Raw genomic sequence first — 16,217 nt, 5'->3', positions numbered from 1 at the left:
CACTCTAATTTTTGTTGACAGTCTGTTATGTGGTCCCTTATTGGATGCCTTTGGAAGTCAATGTCCATCTCACACCCAGAGACACTCCATTATCGAGCACGTTAGTTACATCTTCAAAAAGTTCAACGAGCTTTGTTAGACTTGACTTCCCCTTTACAAATCCATGCTGGCTCTCTCTGATTACTCCATATTTATCCAAGTGCTCAGTCATTCTTTCCCCAATAACGGATACTGGTAACTTCCCCACAACAGGCGTCAGACTGATAGGCCTAGAATTTCCAACTTTATCTCTCCGACCCATCGAAATAATGGAGTGACATTGACAATGTTTCAATTAAAGCAACAATTCCTCAATCAAGAGAGTTTTGATCGATCATGAGTAAGCATGTACAAGTTCCTTACCTATTCCTCTTATTCCCCTGGGATGGTAAACATCAGGTCCTGGAGATTTGACAATCTCCAATCTCATTATTTTCTCCATTGCCATTATTTTATTTACACTGAATCCCCTTGATTTATTTACAGTTTTCCTCGTGTCTCTGCTATGTTCGCCTCATCCTTTTCTATGAAGACCGATGCAAAGTAAATATTTAGCAACTCTGCCATTTCCTGATTTTCAATTACAATATCACCTCCATCTGTCTTTAAGGGGCCCACATTACTCTTAGTCACCCTTCTTTCTCTTAATATACCTGTAAATACCTTGATTGTTGTCGTTATTTTCCTTCACAAGTTTTTTCTCCTTTTCCCTTTTTGGACCTCTTCGGTTTTTTCGTTTCAGCACCACAATAAACAAGACTTCGCTGTAAAGTTCAGCTCAATAGTTCTCCAATGTCAGAGCGAGAATTGTCTGAACCCCGAATTTATTTAATGTAACAAACACAAGCACACTTAATCATCGGTGTATCAACGCACTGATGGATACACAAAGATAAACACAGCGAGAAATGCAGGCAGTATCAGGATGCACAGGTAAACGGACAAGGGAAATAGACAAAGATAAAACGGTCTGTGCCTCGAACAGACAGTAACGTGTCACTGATCGATATTAGTGAGACGAGGTGGGGAACAGGTGCTGTGAATTGGTGCTGTGGTTTAGTTGGTTAAAGCATCTGTCTTGTAAACAGGCGATCCTGGGTTCAACTCCCAGCAGTGTTTTGTGTAATTTATTATTTTTACCTCATTTGTGGAATTCAGCGACAAAGTCACACTTTGGAATTGGTATTTGTTCAGGTTTGAGGAGGAAACCGATATCAGAATGACTGTTCAAAAACACCATTTCATCGCACAGACAGACCTCTCATAGAATGTGTCTGTAACACTTTAATTTAAGGACACGTTCTTGTTCCTGGGCTCGTCGGGGTCAGGGTATAATTCACGATTTATGTCATAGAGGAGCGAATGGTTGTCTCCTCGACCTCCGGATAGCAGTGATAAAGTTCGAGGATACACAGAAGCGGACAGGGTGGTCGGGGTCTGGAACTCACTGTCTGAAAGGGTGGTCGAGGCAGAAAACCTCAACTCATTTCAAAAGTGCATGGATGTGCATTTGAAGTGCCGGAACCTACAGGGCTACGGACCAAGCCCTGGAAAGTGGGATTAAGCTGGATAGCTCTTTTTCGGCCGGCACAGACACGATGGGCCGAATGGCTTCCTTCTGTGCTGTAGCTTTCTCTGATTCTATGATTCCGTGTGTGGGAAGGGATTCACTCAGTCATCACACGTACTGAGACACCAGGGAGTTCAAAAGTGACGACAGGAGTTGGATTCTGCTGTTAATCCCATCCAGGACTGAACCATGTTCATTCTGACAGTTGGGGTTTGTTTCTCCTGATGTTAATAAGCCCTATAACTGGGCTGGAGTTTAATATTCTGGATATCTGTTAAATAAATCAGCTTTGTTTTAAACCCTTGTTGTAGATTTTGGTCTTTCCCACCTGAGTGTTTAGCATCACCTGACTGGAGCTCAGAAAGGACAATCTGGGGGGAGGATCGTCCGGTGGGAACAGAACTTCAGCCTGGACACAGTCCTTCAGGGCCACACTGAGAGGGGCAAACGGCACTTTGGTCTTTCTCGTCTCTCTTCACTGACAGAAAAGTCACCGTGAGGCATCCAGTCTAAAAATGACCGTGGTAATTATTCTATGTAGATTTAACCTGTTTGTGTGACAGTCCTGAGTCTACCATTTAAGGCTGGTGTTAACTCATTTAAAATAAACCCGTTTAAAATAAATGGGTTATGAATTGTGATTTCTGTGAAGCCAATGTTCCATTCCTTTATATGATTCATGTGCCTGCTCTCCGACAACAGGGTAAATGGTGGAATATCAGCCCTGCTCAGCCGGCAATGATCACGGTACATTTTCTTGCAGACAAAACACACATTGAAACCCTGGAACTTTGAGGCGATGAATCCTGAGGGAAAATGAAATTAGGGCTCGAACCATCAAACTTTCACACCAACCGATAGCACCACCGAGACAGGTGAAGAATTCACCCACTGAGTGAATCCCTTCCCACTCACTGAGCTCAACTTTTTGATTGCAGTGACCAATAGAACAGTTGTCTCCATCCAGTCCAAAATGAATGGTTGAAACTTGCAGGAGTGAAAATCCAACGAGCCGGTCTTCACTCTTAAACCAGCAACTGTGAAGTTAAGAGAAACGTGCCGGAGAAATACTCGATTTCAGCGCGGTGACACTGGGCCAGAGTAAAGCTCAGTTAATATGATCGCCGAGTGGTGAGAGGGTGGATTTGGAATTCCTGAGCGACCGCACTGCGCATTTTCCAGATCTGCTTGGAGCACCAATCCCTTCAATTCATCACTTACAGGGACAATTCGATTCTCGGTTTCTTTTCCCTGAGCTTGGTGAAATTTTTAAAAATTGAAAGCGACCAATATCAGAGCGAACCTCGTCACCGACATGCTCACAGATACAGAGCGGCCACACTCTACTTCAGTGAGATGAAAGACCAGAGCGGTTTCAAGGTCGAATGTAATTGCAAAGAAAGCTCGATCAATGAAAGTGCAGGTCATTGAGGTGCCTTTAAAGTCCTGATTGTTTGAACTGAATTTCTTCCGAAAGCGCTTGAGATTCAGGTGGAGTGATTTGGGGACTTCCTTTCCCTCTTTGCAAAAGTTTGAACCGCAGATCAAGATCAAAAGTCCCGGGCTAAATTAGGGATTCGCCGGGATATGAACCTCGCATCGAGAATTATACCCCGACCTCAATGAGCCCAGAAACAAGAACGTGTCGTCACATTCACGTGTCACGGTCACATTCTAAACTGGTTTGCCCTGTACTGTACATTACTGTCTAAATATTACAGATAAGCAGAGCACTTGAGCTGTCACAGCTGTGACTTTGACTTTTCTCCCTCTCCTCCCGATCTCCCCGGCAACTGCGACTAACCACAATCTTCTCTCACACTTCTTCATCAGGAAGTTCCGAACCTCGGTTTTCAAATGAAATAACGCCCATCTCTCCAATCACCGACAGCCCAGAGAGAGTTTCATAATTTCAGCTCCCACTTTGCCCAAATCCTCCTTAAAGTACCATGAAAATAATTGTCCTTAAGTCACTAATAATATAATTAAGAACTTTTATTGTCTGGGGTTTTGTTTCAGATTCCACGGCTTTTAAAGATCACTGCTGATGTTTAACGAATCGCCTCTTGGTTGGAGGTTTCTGTGTGGGAAAGATCAGGAAGTGATAATTGAGAGACCGAGGATGAAGCTGTTTGATGGGAGCACTGGGGACACAGACCGTGCGCGGCTCCAGTGGAGCAATCGGTCAGCGCGCGTTATTTCTACAATAATTATACACTCGAGAAATGCTGGGGTTGTGAGTTTCAGCGCCATCGAAAGTAGTTGAACCTTCTAAACATTTTGACTGGAGTTCAAGGTACAACCGGTTCCATAACACATCGACTTCTTCATGTCCCCATGTGGGCACTGAGGCTCCTCTGGCCTCCCGTCTTGCAATAGCAGGCGAGAGTTTATTTGTTTATAGGAGGGAGAGGGGGCGATTGGCGAGAGCTGAAATGGTAAAGCGGCCGGCACGACATCTTTAAATCTGAAGAACCAAACACACAATTCTTCTTTCCGTGAAGCAGGGATTCATCGGTTTGAAGTGTCGTGTAGGGAAAATTCGGGAGGCAAACCTGCTGCCTGGTGTCACGGTGTAACGGGTGAAATTATTCAGCTTTCAATTATTGATCGGCTGAAATGTCGAGAGGCCTTTTCCAGCTCCCGTGTGGAACAAGTTTAGCTTTTGAACCATTGGGTAAAGTGTTTTTTTTAATTGCTGCGAACGAATGACAAGAAATTTTGTACAAACAAGAAGAATTGTAAAATCACGAGTTCTCTGTCCATGTTTCTTACATCATGTTCAACAGAAACAAGGATTCTCCTCAACACGTTGCTGAAAATTGTAAAAAGGAATTCTCCCCTTCTTCTCCATCGACGGGGATAATTCAGAGTCCCACCATGAATCTGTATGATGGAAATCAATCCAACAGCGAGCCTGGATAGCTCAGTCGGTAGAGCATCAGACTTTTAAAACAGGTGGTGATCTGAGGATCCAGGGTTCAAGTCCCTGTTCAGGCTAAAAGTTTTAAAACAGCTGGCATGTTCTGCTTTTCCAGCGGACCAACATCAGCGAAAGGAGCAAGAATTGGCCATTCAGTCCCTCGAGCCTGCTCCGCCATTTGATAACGTCATCGCTGATCTTCGGCCTCAAATCCACTTTCCCGACCTATCCTCATATCCCTTGAGTTTCTCAGTGTCCAAAATTCTATCTACCTCAGTTTTGAATCTATTCAATGGCTCAGCATCCACAGCCCTCAGGGGTGGAGAATTCCAATGGTTCACAACCCTCTCAGTGAAGAAATTATTCCTCATCTCTGTACCAAATGGCCGGCCCCTTATCTTGAGATTATAACCATTAGTTGTGGACTCTCCAGCTCGGGGAAACAGCATCCCAGCATCTACCCTGTCGAGCCCTCTAAGAATTTTACATGTTTCAATGAGAACACCTCATTATTGTAAACTCCAGAGAATATAGGCCCATTCTGCTCAATCTCTCCTCACAGGACAACCCTCTTATCCCAGGAATCAATCTAGTGAACCTTTGTTGCACCCACTCTAAGGCAAGTGTATCGTTCCGCAGGTAAGGAGATCAAAACTGTACACAGTACTCCAGATGTGGTCTCACCAAAGCCCTATATAATTACAGCAAGACTTCATTTTCCTTGTACTCCAACCACCTCGCAATAAAGGCCAACACACCATTTGCTTTCCTAATTGCTTGCTGCATCTGCATGTTAACTTTCTGTGATCCGTGTCCAAGGACACACAAATCCCTCTGAACACCAACATTTCATACTCTCTCACCTTTTAAAAGATATTCTGCTTTTCTATTCTTCCTACCAAAGTTAATAACCTCACATTTCCCCACTTTATACTTCATTTGCCAACTTCTAGCCCACTCACTTAACCTGTCTGTATCACTTTGCATCCTCTTTGCGTCCTCCTCACAGCTTACTTTCCCACCCAGTTTTGTATCGTCAGCAAACTTGGATACATTACACTCGGTTCCTCATCTAAGTCATTAATATAGATTGTAAATATCTGAGGCCCAAGCACTGATCTTCACGGCACCCCACTAGTTACAACCTGCCAACCCGAAAATGAACTGTTTATTCCAACTTTCTGTTTTCTCTACGTCATCAAATCCCCAATCCATGTTAATATATTACCCAGAATCCCATGAACCCTAATCTTGTTCAACAAACTTTTGTGTGGCACCTTATCGAATGCCTTTTGAAAATCCAAATATTCTACATCCACTGGTTCTCCCTTATCTACCCTGCTATCAACACCCTCAAAACCTCAAATAGATTTGTCAAACACGATTTCCCTTTCATAAAACCGTGTTGCATGTGCCTAATCATATTATGATTTTCTAAGTGCCCTGTTACCACGTCCCTAGTAATAGATTCTCGCAATTTCCCTCCTACTATTGTCAGGCTAAAGGTTCTGTAGTTCCCTGTTTTCTCTCTCCCTCTTTATTGAATAACGGGGTTACATTTGGTACCTTCCAATCCATGGGGACCTTTCTCGTATCATGGGAACTCTGGAAGATAAAACCAGTGCATCCACTTTCTCTGCAGCCACCTCTTTTTAAACCCAAGGATGTCGGCCATCAGGTCCAAAGAATTTGTCAGCTTTTAGTCCCATTAATTCCTCCAGTACTTTTTCTTTACTAATCTTAATTGCTTTAGGTTCCTGTACATTTCCAGCACCCTGCACATTTGTAGCATGACTTCACTGCTTTTGTGCTCCATCCCCCTAGACATTAAAGCCAATATTCCGTTTGCCTTCCGGATTACCTGCTGCACCTGTATGTTGAATTTTGTCTTTCTTGCACGAGGAAACCCAAATCCCTCCGTACTGCAGCATTTTGTAGTATTTCTCCATTCAAATAAAAAAGCAAAATATTTTTTTCCTCCCAAAGTGAATGACTTCACATTTTCCCACATTATATTCCATCTGCCAATTTTTTGCCCATTCGCTTAACCTGTCAATATCCCTTCGCAGACACGTTGTGTCCTCATTGCAACTTGCTTTTCCACCTATCTTTGTACCATCAGCAAATCTGGCCACAAGACACTTTGTTCCTTCATCCACATCATTGATATACATTGTAAATAATTGAGGCCACAGTACTGATCCCTGCAACACCCCACGAGTGAGATGAAATGCCTATAAATTTCCGCTCCTCCTATTGGTCCGGAACTCTCCTTAATCGCCAGGCGGGATTAATTGTGAGACTGGCGGTCCCGAGGTGCATTTGGAAAATAAAAATTAATTGAACCCTTCAGTTGCAACATTTAATAAAACGAAATTAATAAAAGTCACTGAAATTTTTTTTTCTGGAGTTCACCAAATTCGGGGTGGAGGGGGGGCTTCTATGCTGTGTGTTTGTGCCGGTTTTAATGGCTCGAAGCGCTGGGGTTTCAGTTTATTTTATTATCCTTGGTCCAAACGCGCTCTCCCTGCTTCTGATGTCTTTGCTTTTCGTCCTGATATTACGATCATCAATGGCGGCTGCATCATCCAGCATGCAGCGCGGTGCAGATTGTGCCCTATCTGAATCAGTGGAGCCCAGCACGCAGGCGCAGTAGTGACTCATTATCGGTCAGTGTGTCCTGAGCATGCGCGGCCAGTCGAGGCTGCGGGAGGAGCGCGTTCGGTGCAGGTCAGAGGATCGGAGCAAGAGGCTCAATAAACCCCGGGGCCCGGGTCCGGGCTCAGGCCCAGGCTCAGGCTTTACAAACCCCGAGTGCGGCCCCAGACCCGAATATAAAACAGTGAACATTATCCCCCCCTCACTCCCCGCCGGGAAATGAAGGGGAAATGGGGATCGGTCAGGGAGCGTCTGTAAATGAAGGAGAAATGGTGATCGGTCAGGGAGCGTCTGTAAATGAAGGAGAAATGGTGATCGGTCAGGGAGAGTCTGTAAATGAAGGAGAAATGGTGATCGGTCAGGGAGCGTCTGTAAATGAAGAGGAAATGGTGATCGGTCAGGGAGCGTCTGTAAATGAAGGAGAAATGGTGATCGGTCAGGGAGCGTCTGTAAATGAAGGAGAAATGGTGATCGGTCAGGGAGCGTCTGTAAATGAAGGAGTAATGGTGATCGGTCAGGGAGCGTCTGTAAATGAAGGAGAAATGGTGATCGGTCAGGGAGCGTCTGTAAATGAAGGAGAAATGGTGATCGGTCAGGGAGCGTCTGTAAATGAAGGAGAAATGGTGATCGGTCAGGGAGCGTTTGTAAATGAAGGGGAAATGGTGATCGGTCAGGGAGCGTCTTTAAATGAAGCAGAAATAGTGATCGGTCAGGGAGCATCTGTAATTGAAGGAGAAATGGAGATCGGTCAGGGAGTGTCTGTAAATGAAGGAGAAATGGTGATCGGTCAGGGAGCGTCTGTAAATGAAGGAGAAATGGTGATCAGTCAGGGAGCATCTGTAATTAAAGGAGAAATGGAGATCGGTCAGGGAGCATCTGTAATTGAAGGAGAAATGGAGATCGGTCAGGGAGTGTGCACATGAAGGAGAAATGGTGATCGGTCAGGGAGCGTCTGTAAATGAAGGAGAAATGGTGATCGGTCAGGTAGCGTCTGTAAATGAAGGAGAAATAGTGATCAGTCAGGGAGCATCTGTAAATGAAGGAGAAATGGTGATCAGTCAGGGAGCATCTGTAATTGAAGGAGAAATGGCGATCGGTCAGGGAGCGTCTGTAATTGAAGGAGAAATGGCGATCGGTCAGGGAGTGTCTGTAATTGAAGGACTGGTGATCGGTCAGGGAGCGTCTGTAAATGACGGAGAAATGTGATTGGTCAGGGAGCATCTGTAAATGAAGGCGATATGTGATTGGTCAGGGAGCGTCTACAAATGAAGCAGAAATGATGATCAGTCAGGGAACATCTTTAAATGAAGGAGAAACGGTAATCGGTCAGGGAATGTCTGTAAATTAAGGAGAAATGGTGATCAGTCAGGAAACTTCTGTAAATGAAGGAGAAATGATGATCGGTCAGTGATCGTCTGTAAATGAAGGAGAAATGGTGATCTCTATATCTTTATTCATCCGAGCTCGAGCTTTGGATGCCGTTCCTTTCCTCCTCGTGGGAATCTGTCTCCTCTGTACCCATTCCCACTCCTCCTTGAAGGCCTCCCATTGTTCAATTACTGTTCTGCCTGACAATTTTTGATTCCAATTCACCTGGACAAGATCCCTTTTTAACTCACTGGAATTAGCCCTCCTCCAGTTCAGAATTTTCACATTTGACTGTCCCCTGTCCTTTTCCATAAATATTCTAAACCGAATGAGATTATGATCACTGCTGCCCCACTGAAACATGCTCCACCTGCCCCACTTCATTCTCCACACCGAGCCCACTGCTGTACTCACACTCTCTCACTCACTCTCTCACACTCACTCCCTCCCTCACGTTCACTCTTTCATACTCACTCACATTCACACACATTCACTCTCACATTCACTATCTCACACTCTCTCACTCACTCACATTCACTCACATTCACTCTCACATTCACTCACACACTCACTCACACTCACTCTCTCACATTCACACTCTCACATTCACACTCTCACTCTCACTCTCACATTCACACTCTCACATTCACTCACACTCTCTCTCTCACACTCACATTCACTCTCTCACATTCACTCTCTCACATTCACTCTCTCACACTCACTCTCTCACATTCACTGTCTCACATTCACTCTCTCACATTCACTCTCTCACACTCACTCTCTCACCCTTTCACTCATGGTTTCGGGCCACTGAAAGATGATGTGATGAGTTTGGATTTCAGCACAGGGAAGAGGGAGATTGTGTGGGATGGGGATTTACAGCTTTGAGGCACAAGAGAGGAAAGAAGGTTTTGTAGAAACTAGAATTGTCTGTTCTGAATTTCTACCCTGTACTTACAGTGATGACTTTTATAAACTCCTTTATAGGGTATTAGATGGGGAGGATTTGCAGAGGGAAACTCAAACCAAACAGCACGCCAAGATCTGACAGAGTCACTCGATTCATCAGGACCTGAATATCATCGGCCTTTGAATGTGGAAGGAGAAATGTTTGTCTGTTCTAACTGTGGGAGAAGATTTCAAACATCAGTGTGAGTGGAAAAGCACCGAGACACACACACCCGAGTGAGAGTGTTCCAGTGCACTGACTGTGGAAAGAGCTTTAACCAGTTACACAGACAGAAAAAACATCACACCATTCACAGCGGGGAGACACCGTACACGTGTTCTGTGTGTGGACGAGGCTTCAACTGATCGTCCAACCTGGAGAGACACAAGGACACACGGACCATGGAGAAACCGTGGAAATGTGGGGACTGTGGGAAGGGATTCAATTACCCTTCAGAGCTGGAAATTCATCGACGCCGTCACACTGGGGAGAGGCCGTTCTCCTGCTCCGTGTGTAAGAAGAGATTCACTCATTCTTCCACCCTGCTAACACACCAGCGAGTTCACTCTGATGAGAGACCTTTTAAATGTTCTGACTGTGAGAAGAGGTTTAAAAGCAAAAGGAATCTGCTGACACACCAACGCACTCACACTGGGGAGAGGCCGCTCACCTGCTCCGTGTGAGGGAAGGGATTCACTATTTCATCCAAACTGCTGACACACCAACTTGTTCACACTGGGGAGAGACCTTTTTAATGTTCTGACTGCACGAAGAGCTCTAAATACAGATACAAATTGTGAAGACATCGACACACTCACGCCAGGGAGAGGCCGTTCACCTGCTCCCTGTGTAAGAAGAGATTTACTCGGTCATCACACCTGCTGAGACACCAGTGAGTTCACACTGACAAGAGACCTCTGAAATATTCTGACTGTGAGAAGGGATTTAAAACAAATGATCTGAAACACCAACACACTGACACTGGGGAGAGACTGTTCACCTGCTCCGTGTGTGGGAAGGGATTCACGAATTCATCCCACCTTCTGAGATATCAACTTGTTCACACTATTGAGTGACCTTTTAATGCAGTAACTTTGAGAACAGCTTTAAAAGCAGAAATGAACTGCTGACACATCAACTCACGCACATTGTGCAGAGACTGTTCACCTGCTCCGTGTGTGGGAAGGGATTCACTCAGTCATCACATGTGCTGAGACACCAGCGAGTTCACAAGTGACTGCAGGGGTTGGATTCTGCAGTTAATCACATCCAGGACTGAACTACGGTGTTTAGAGTCAGGAAGAACAACGTGTAAGGATTAACCCATTAACAGATAGAATTTAGTATAATTATAATCAATAGCAGAAGTAGAACAAAATGTACTGTGAATCTATGTATCTGTAAATGTAAACTGTACTGTGTATTAATATAGAATGAACCATGTAACGTGTGTTCAATAAGAAAGTGCTGGTGGGCCGAGAAGGATGCATGATGGTTATTATAGTCAAGTTTGCAGTTAAAACTAAAAGGATGCTGACAACAGTAAAGTGGGAATGAACAGACGTAAGGGAGGAATGTGCTGTAATAGCATAATGTCTAAAAGACATGTAGATAAAGGGACTGAAGGTTCATTAAATCAAGGAGTCACGCAGGCTCAGGCCTCTCCATCTCGAGCCTCCACAAGCCAGTCAGTAGAAGTCTGTTTATACAAACGGTTCTGTGAAGGCTGGCAATGTAAACTCTAAATAAGGTTCTGTTAAGTCTGTAACAACAATGCACGGATGGGACCAGGAGTTATGCTTGGAATGTAACTTCTGAAGGTTGAGAGACATGAATAATGGTCAGGCTGAGAGATGTGGATGTGAGAGTGAACTGCTCATAAACTGAAAAAGGGAATAAGAAGAGACCTCAAAAGCTGAGGAAGGCGCACAAGATTCTGGCAAGGAAGAAGAGAACTTTTCAGTCAACAGATCACAGCAAGAGAGAGAGAGAGACCGCACCGTAGTCACTTGGAGGGATAGAGAGAGAGAGAGAGAGACCGCACTGTAGTCACTTGGAGGGATAGAGAGAGAGAGAGAGAGACCGCACCGTAGTCACTTGGAGGGATGGAGAGAGAGAGAGAGAGACCGCACCGTAGTCACTTGGAGGGAGAGAGAGAGAGACCGCACCATAGTCACTTGGAGGGAGAGAGAGAGAGACAGACCGCACCGTAGTCACTTGGAGGGATAGAGAGAGAGAGAGAGAGACACCGCACCGTAGTCACTTGGAGGGATAGAGAGAGAGAGAGAGACCGCACCATAGTCACTTGGAGGGATAGAGAGAGAGAGAGAGAGACCGCACTGTAGTCACTTGGAGGGATAGAGAGAGAGAGAGAGAGACCGCACCGTAGTCACTTGGAGGGATGGAGAGAGAGAGAGAGAGACCGCACCGTAGTCACTTGGAGGGATAGAGAGAGAGAGAGAGACCGCACCATAGTCACTTGGAGGGAGAGAGAGAGAGACAGACCGCACCGTAGTCACTTGGAGGGATAGAGAGAGAGAGAGAGAGACCGCACCGTAGTCACTTGGAGGGATAGAGAGAGAGAGACCGCACCGTAGTCACTTGGAGGGATAGAGGGAGAGAGAGAGACCGCACCATAGTCACTTGGAGGGAGAGAGAGAGAGACAGACCGCACCGTAGTCACTTGGAGGGATAGAGAGAGAGAGAGAGACCGCACCGTAGTCACTTGGAGGGATAGAGAGAGAGAGAGAGAGACCGCACCATAGTCACTTGGAGGGATAGAGAGAGAGAGACAGAGACCGCACCGTAGTCACTTGGAGGGACAGAGAGAGAGAGAGACCGCACCATAGTCACTTGGAGGGATAGAGAGAGAGAGAGAGAGACCGCACCGTAGTCACTTGGAGGGACAGAGAGAGAGAGAGACCGCACCGTAGTCACTTGGAGGGATAGAGAGAGAGAGAGAGAGACCGCACTGTAGTCACTTGGAGGGATAGAGAGAGAGAGAGACCGCACCATAGTCACTTGGAGGGACAGAGAGAGAGAGAGAGAGAGATCGCAGCGTAGTCACTTGGAGGGATAGAGAGAGAGAGAGAGACCGCACCATAGTCACTTGGAGGGAGAGAGAGAGAGACAGACCGCACCGTAGTCACTTGGAGGGATAGAGAGAGAGAGAGAGACCGCACCGTAGTCACTTGGAGGGATAGAGAGAGAGAGAGAGAGACCGCACCGTAGTCACTTGGAGGGATAGAGGGAGAGAGAGAGAGAGAGACCGCACCGTAGTCACTTGGAGGGATAGAGAGAGAGAGAGAGAGACCGCACCATAGTCACTTGGAGGGATAGAGAGAGAGAGAGAGAGACCGCACCGTAGTCACTTGGAGGGACAGAGAGAGAGAGAGAGAGACCGCACCGTAGTCACTTGGAGGGATAGAGAGAGAGAGAGAGAGACCGCACCATAGTCACTTGGAGGGATAGAGAGAGAGAGAGACCGCACCGTAGTCACTTGGAGGGACAGAGAGAGAGAGAGAGAGACCGCACCATCGTCACTTGGAGGGATAGAGAGAGAGAGAGAGAGAGACCGCACCGTAGTCACTTGGAGGGACAGAGAGAGAGAGAGAGAGACCGCACCGTAGTCACTTGGAGGGACAGAGAGAGAGAGAGAGAGACCGCACCATAGTCACTTGGAGGGATAGAGAGAGAGAGAGAGAGACCGCACCATAGTCACTTGGAGGGATAGAGAGAGAGAGAGAGACCGCACCGTAGTCATTTGGAGGGATAGAGAGAGAGAGAGAGAGAGACCGCACCGTAGTCACTTGGAGGGATAGAGAGAGAGAGAGAGACTGCACCGTAGTCATTTGGAGGGATAGAGAGAGAGAGAGAGAGAGAGACCGCACCACAGTCACTTGGAGGGATAGAGAGAGAGACCGCACCGTAGTCACTTGGAGGGATAGAGAGTGAGAGAGAGAGACCGCACCGTAGTCACTTGGAGGGATACAGTGAGAGAGAGAGAGAGACCGCAGCGTAGTCACTTGGAGGGATAGAGAGAGAGAGAGAGAGACCGCACCGTAGTCACTTGGAGGGATAGAGAGAGAGAGAGAGAGACCGCACCGTAGTCACTTGGAGGGATAGAGAGAGAGAGAGAGAGAGACCGCACCGTAGTCACTTGGAGGGATAGAGAGAGAGAGAGAGAAAGACCGCACCGTAGTCACTTGGAGGGATAGAGAGAGAGAGAGAGAGACCGCACCGTAGTCACTTGGAGGGATAGAGAGAGAGAGAGAGAGAGACCGCACCGTAGTCACTTGGAGGGATAGAGAGAGAGAGAGAGAGAGAGACCGCAGCGTAGTCACTTGGAGGGATAGAGAGAGAGAGAGAGACCACACCGTAGTCACTTGGAGGGATGGAGAGAGAGAGAGAGAGAGACCGCACCGTAGTCACCTGGAGGGATAGAGAGAGAGAGAGATAGACCGCACCGTAGTCTCTTGGAGGGATAGAGAGAGAGAGAGAGAGACCGCGCCGTAGTCACTTGGAGGGATAGAGAGAGAGAGAGAGACCGCACTGTAGTCACTTGGAGGGATAGAGAGAGAGAGAGAGAGACCGCACTGTAGTCACTTGGAGGGATAGAGAGAGAGAGAGAGAGAGACCGCACCGTAGTCACTTGGAGGGATAGAGAGAGAGAGAGAGAGAGACACCGCACCGTAGTCACTTGGAGGGACAGAGAGAGAGAGAGACCGCACCGTAGTCACTTGGAGGGATAGAGAGACAGAGAGAGAGAGACCGCACCGTAGTCACTTGGAGGGATAGAGAGAGAGAGAGAGAGAGACCGCACCATAGTCACTTGGAGGGATAGAGAGAGAGAGAGAGAGACCGCTCCGTAGTCACTTGGAGGGACAGAGAGAGAGAGAGAGACCGCAGCGTAGTCACTTGGAGGAATAGAGAGAGAGAGAGAGAGACCGCACCGTAGTCACTTGGACGGATAGAGAGAGAGAGAGAGAGAGACCGCACCGTAGTCACTTGGAGGGATAGAGGGAGAGAGAGAGAGAGAGACCGCACCGTAGTCACTTGGAGGGACAGAGAGAGAGAGAGAGACCGCACCGTAGTCACTTGGAGGGATAGAGAGAGAGAGAGAGAGACCGCACCGTAGTCACTTGGAGGGATAGAGAGAGAGACCGCACCGTAGTCACTTGGAGGGATAGAGAGAGAGAGAGAGAGAGACCGCACCGTAGTCACTTGGAGGGATAGAGAGAGAGAGAGAGACCGCACCGTAGTCACTTGGAGGGATAGAGAGAGAGAGAGAGAGACCGCACCGTAGTCACTTGGAGGGATAGAGAGTGAGAGAGAGAGAACGCACCGTAGTCACTTGGAGGGATAGAGAGAGAGAGAGAGAGAGACCGCACCGTAGTCACTTGGAGGGACAGAGAGAGAGAGAGAGAGAGACCGCAGCGTAGTCACTTGGAGGGATAGAGAGAGAGAGAGAGAGAGACCGCACCGCAGTCACTTGGAGGGACAGAGAGAGAGAGAGACCGCACCGTAGTCACTTGGAGGGATAGAGAGAGAGAGAGAGAGACCGCACCGTAGTCACTTGGAGGGATAGAGAGAGAGAGAGAGAGACCGCACCGTAGTCACTTGGAGGGACAGAGAGAGAGAGAGAGAGACCGCACCGTAGTCACTTGGAGGGATAGAGAGAGAGAGAGAGAGACCGCACTGTAGTCACTTGGAGGGATGGAGAGAGAGAGACAGAGACCGCACCGTAGTCACTTGGAGGGATAGAGAGAGAGAGAGAGAGACCGCACCGTAGTCACTTGGAGGGATAGAGGGAGAGAGAGAGAGAGACCGCACCGTAGTCACTTGGAGGGATAGAGAGAGAGAGAGAGAGACCGCACCGTAGTCACTTGGAGGGATAGAGGGAGAGAGAGAGAGAGACCGCACCGTAGTGACTTGGAGGGACAGAGAGAGAGAGAGAGAGAGACCGCACCGTAATCACTTGGAGGGATAGAGAGAGAGAGAGAGAGACCGCACCGTAGTCACTTGGAGGGATAGAGAGAGAGAGAGAGAGACCGCTCCGTAGTCACTTGGAGGGACAGAGAGAGAGAGAGAGACCGCAGCGTAGTCACTTGGAGGAATAGAGAGAGAGAGAGAGAGACCGCACCGTAGTCACTTGGACGGATAGAGAGAGAGAGAGAGAGAGACCGCACCGTAGTCACTTGGAGGGATAGAGGGAGAGAGAGAGAGAGAGACCGCACCGTAGTCACTTGGAGGGACAGAGAGAGAGAGAGAGAGACCGCACCGTAGTCACTTGGAGGGATAGAGAGAGAGAGAGAGAGACCGCACCGTAGTCACTTGGAGGGATAGAGAGAGAGACCGCACCGTAGTCACTTGGAGGGATAGAGAGAGAGAGAGAGACCGCACCGTAGTCACTTGGAGGGATAGAGAGAGAGAGAGAGACCGCACCGTAGTCACTTGGAGGGATAGAGAGAGAGAGAGAGAGACCGCACCGTAGTCACTTGGAGGGATAGAGAGAGAGAGAGAGAGAGACCGCACCGTAGTCACTTGGAGGGACAGAGAGAGAGAGAGAGAGAGACCGCAGCGTAGTCACTTGGAGGGATAGAGAGAGAGAGAGAGAGAGACCGCACCGCAGTCACTTGGAGGGACAGAGAGAGAGAGAGACCGCACCGTAGTCACTTGGAGGGATAGAGAGAGAGAGAGAGAGACCGCAC

At 47.5% G+C, this 16,217-nt stretch overlaps 2 non-coding genes across 2 annotated transcripts; both read left to right on the top strand.

Annotated features, from left to right (window-relative positions):
* Positions 1-1,084: 1,084 nt before the first annotated feature.
* trnat-ugu (transfer RNA threonine (anticodon UGU)) lies at positions 1,085-1,158 on the top strand. The gene has a single exon. It is a non-coding gene; the product is annotated as a tRNA-Thr (tRNA).
* A 3,366-nt stretch (positions 1,159-4,524) lies between these two features.
* Positions 4,525-4,609, top strand: trnak-uuu (transfer RNA lysine (anticodon UUU)). Its single transcript is given in 2 exon segments — positions 4,525-4,561; positions 4,574-4,609. It is a non-coding gene; the product is annotated as a tRNA-Lys (tRNA).
* Positions 4,610-16,217: the final 11,608 nt, after the last annotated feature.

Source organism: Heptranchias perlo, unplaced genomic scaffold (genome assembly GCF_035084215.1).
Source record: "Heptranchias perlo isolate sHepPer1 unplaced genomic scaffold, sHepPer1.hap1 HAP1_SCAFFOLD_606, whole genome shotgun sequence".
In the NCBI taxonomy this organism is placed as follows: Eukaryota; Metazoa; Chordata; class Chondrichthyes; order Hexanchiformes; family Hexanchidae; genus Heptranchias; species Heptranchias perlo.
Note: the sequence above shows the minus strand (reverse complement) of the source record. Positions and strands in the feature narration are given on the sequence as shown.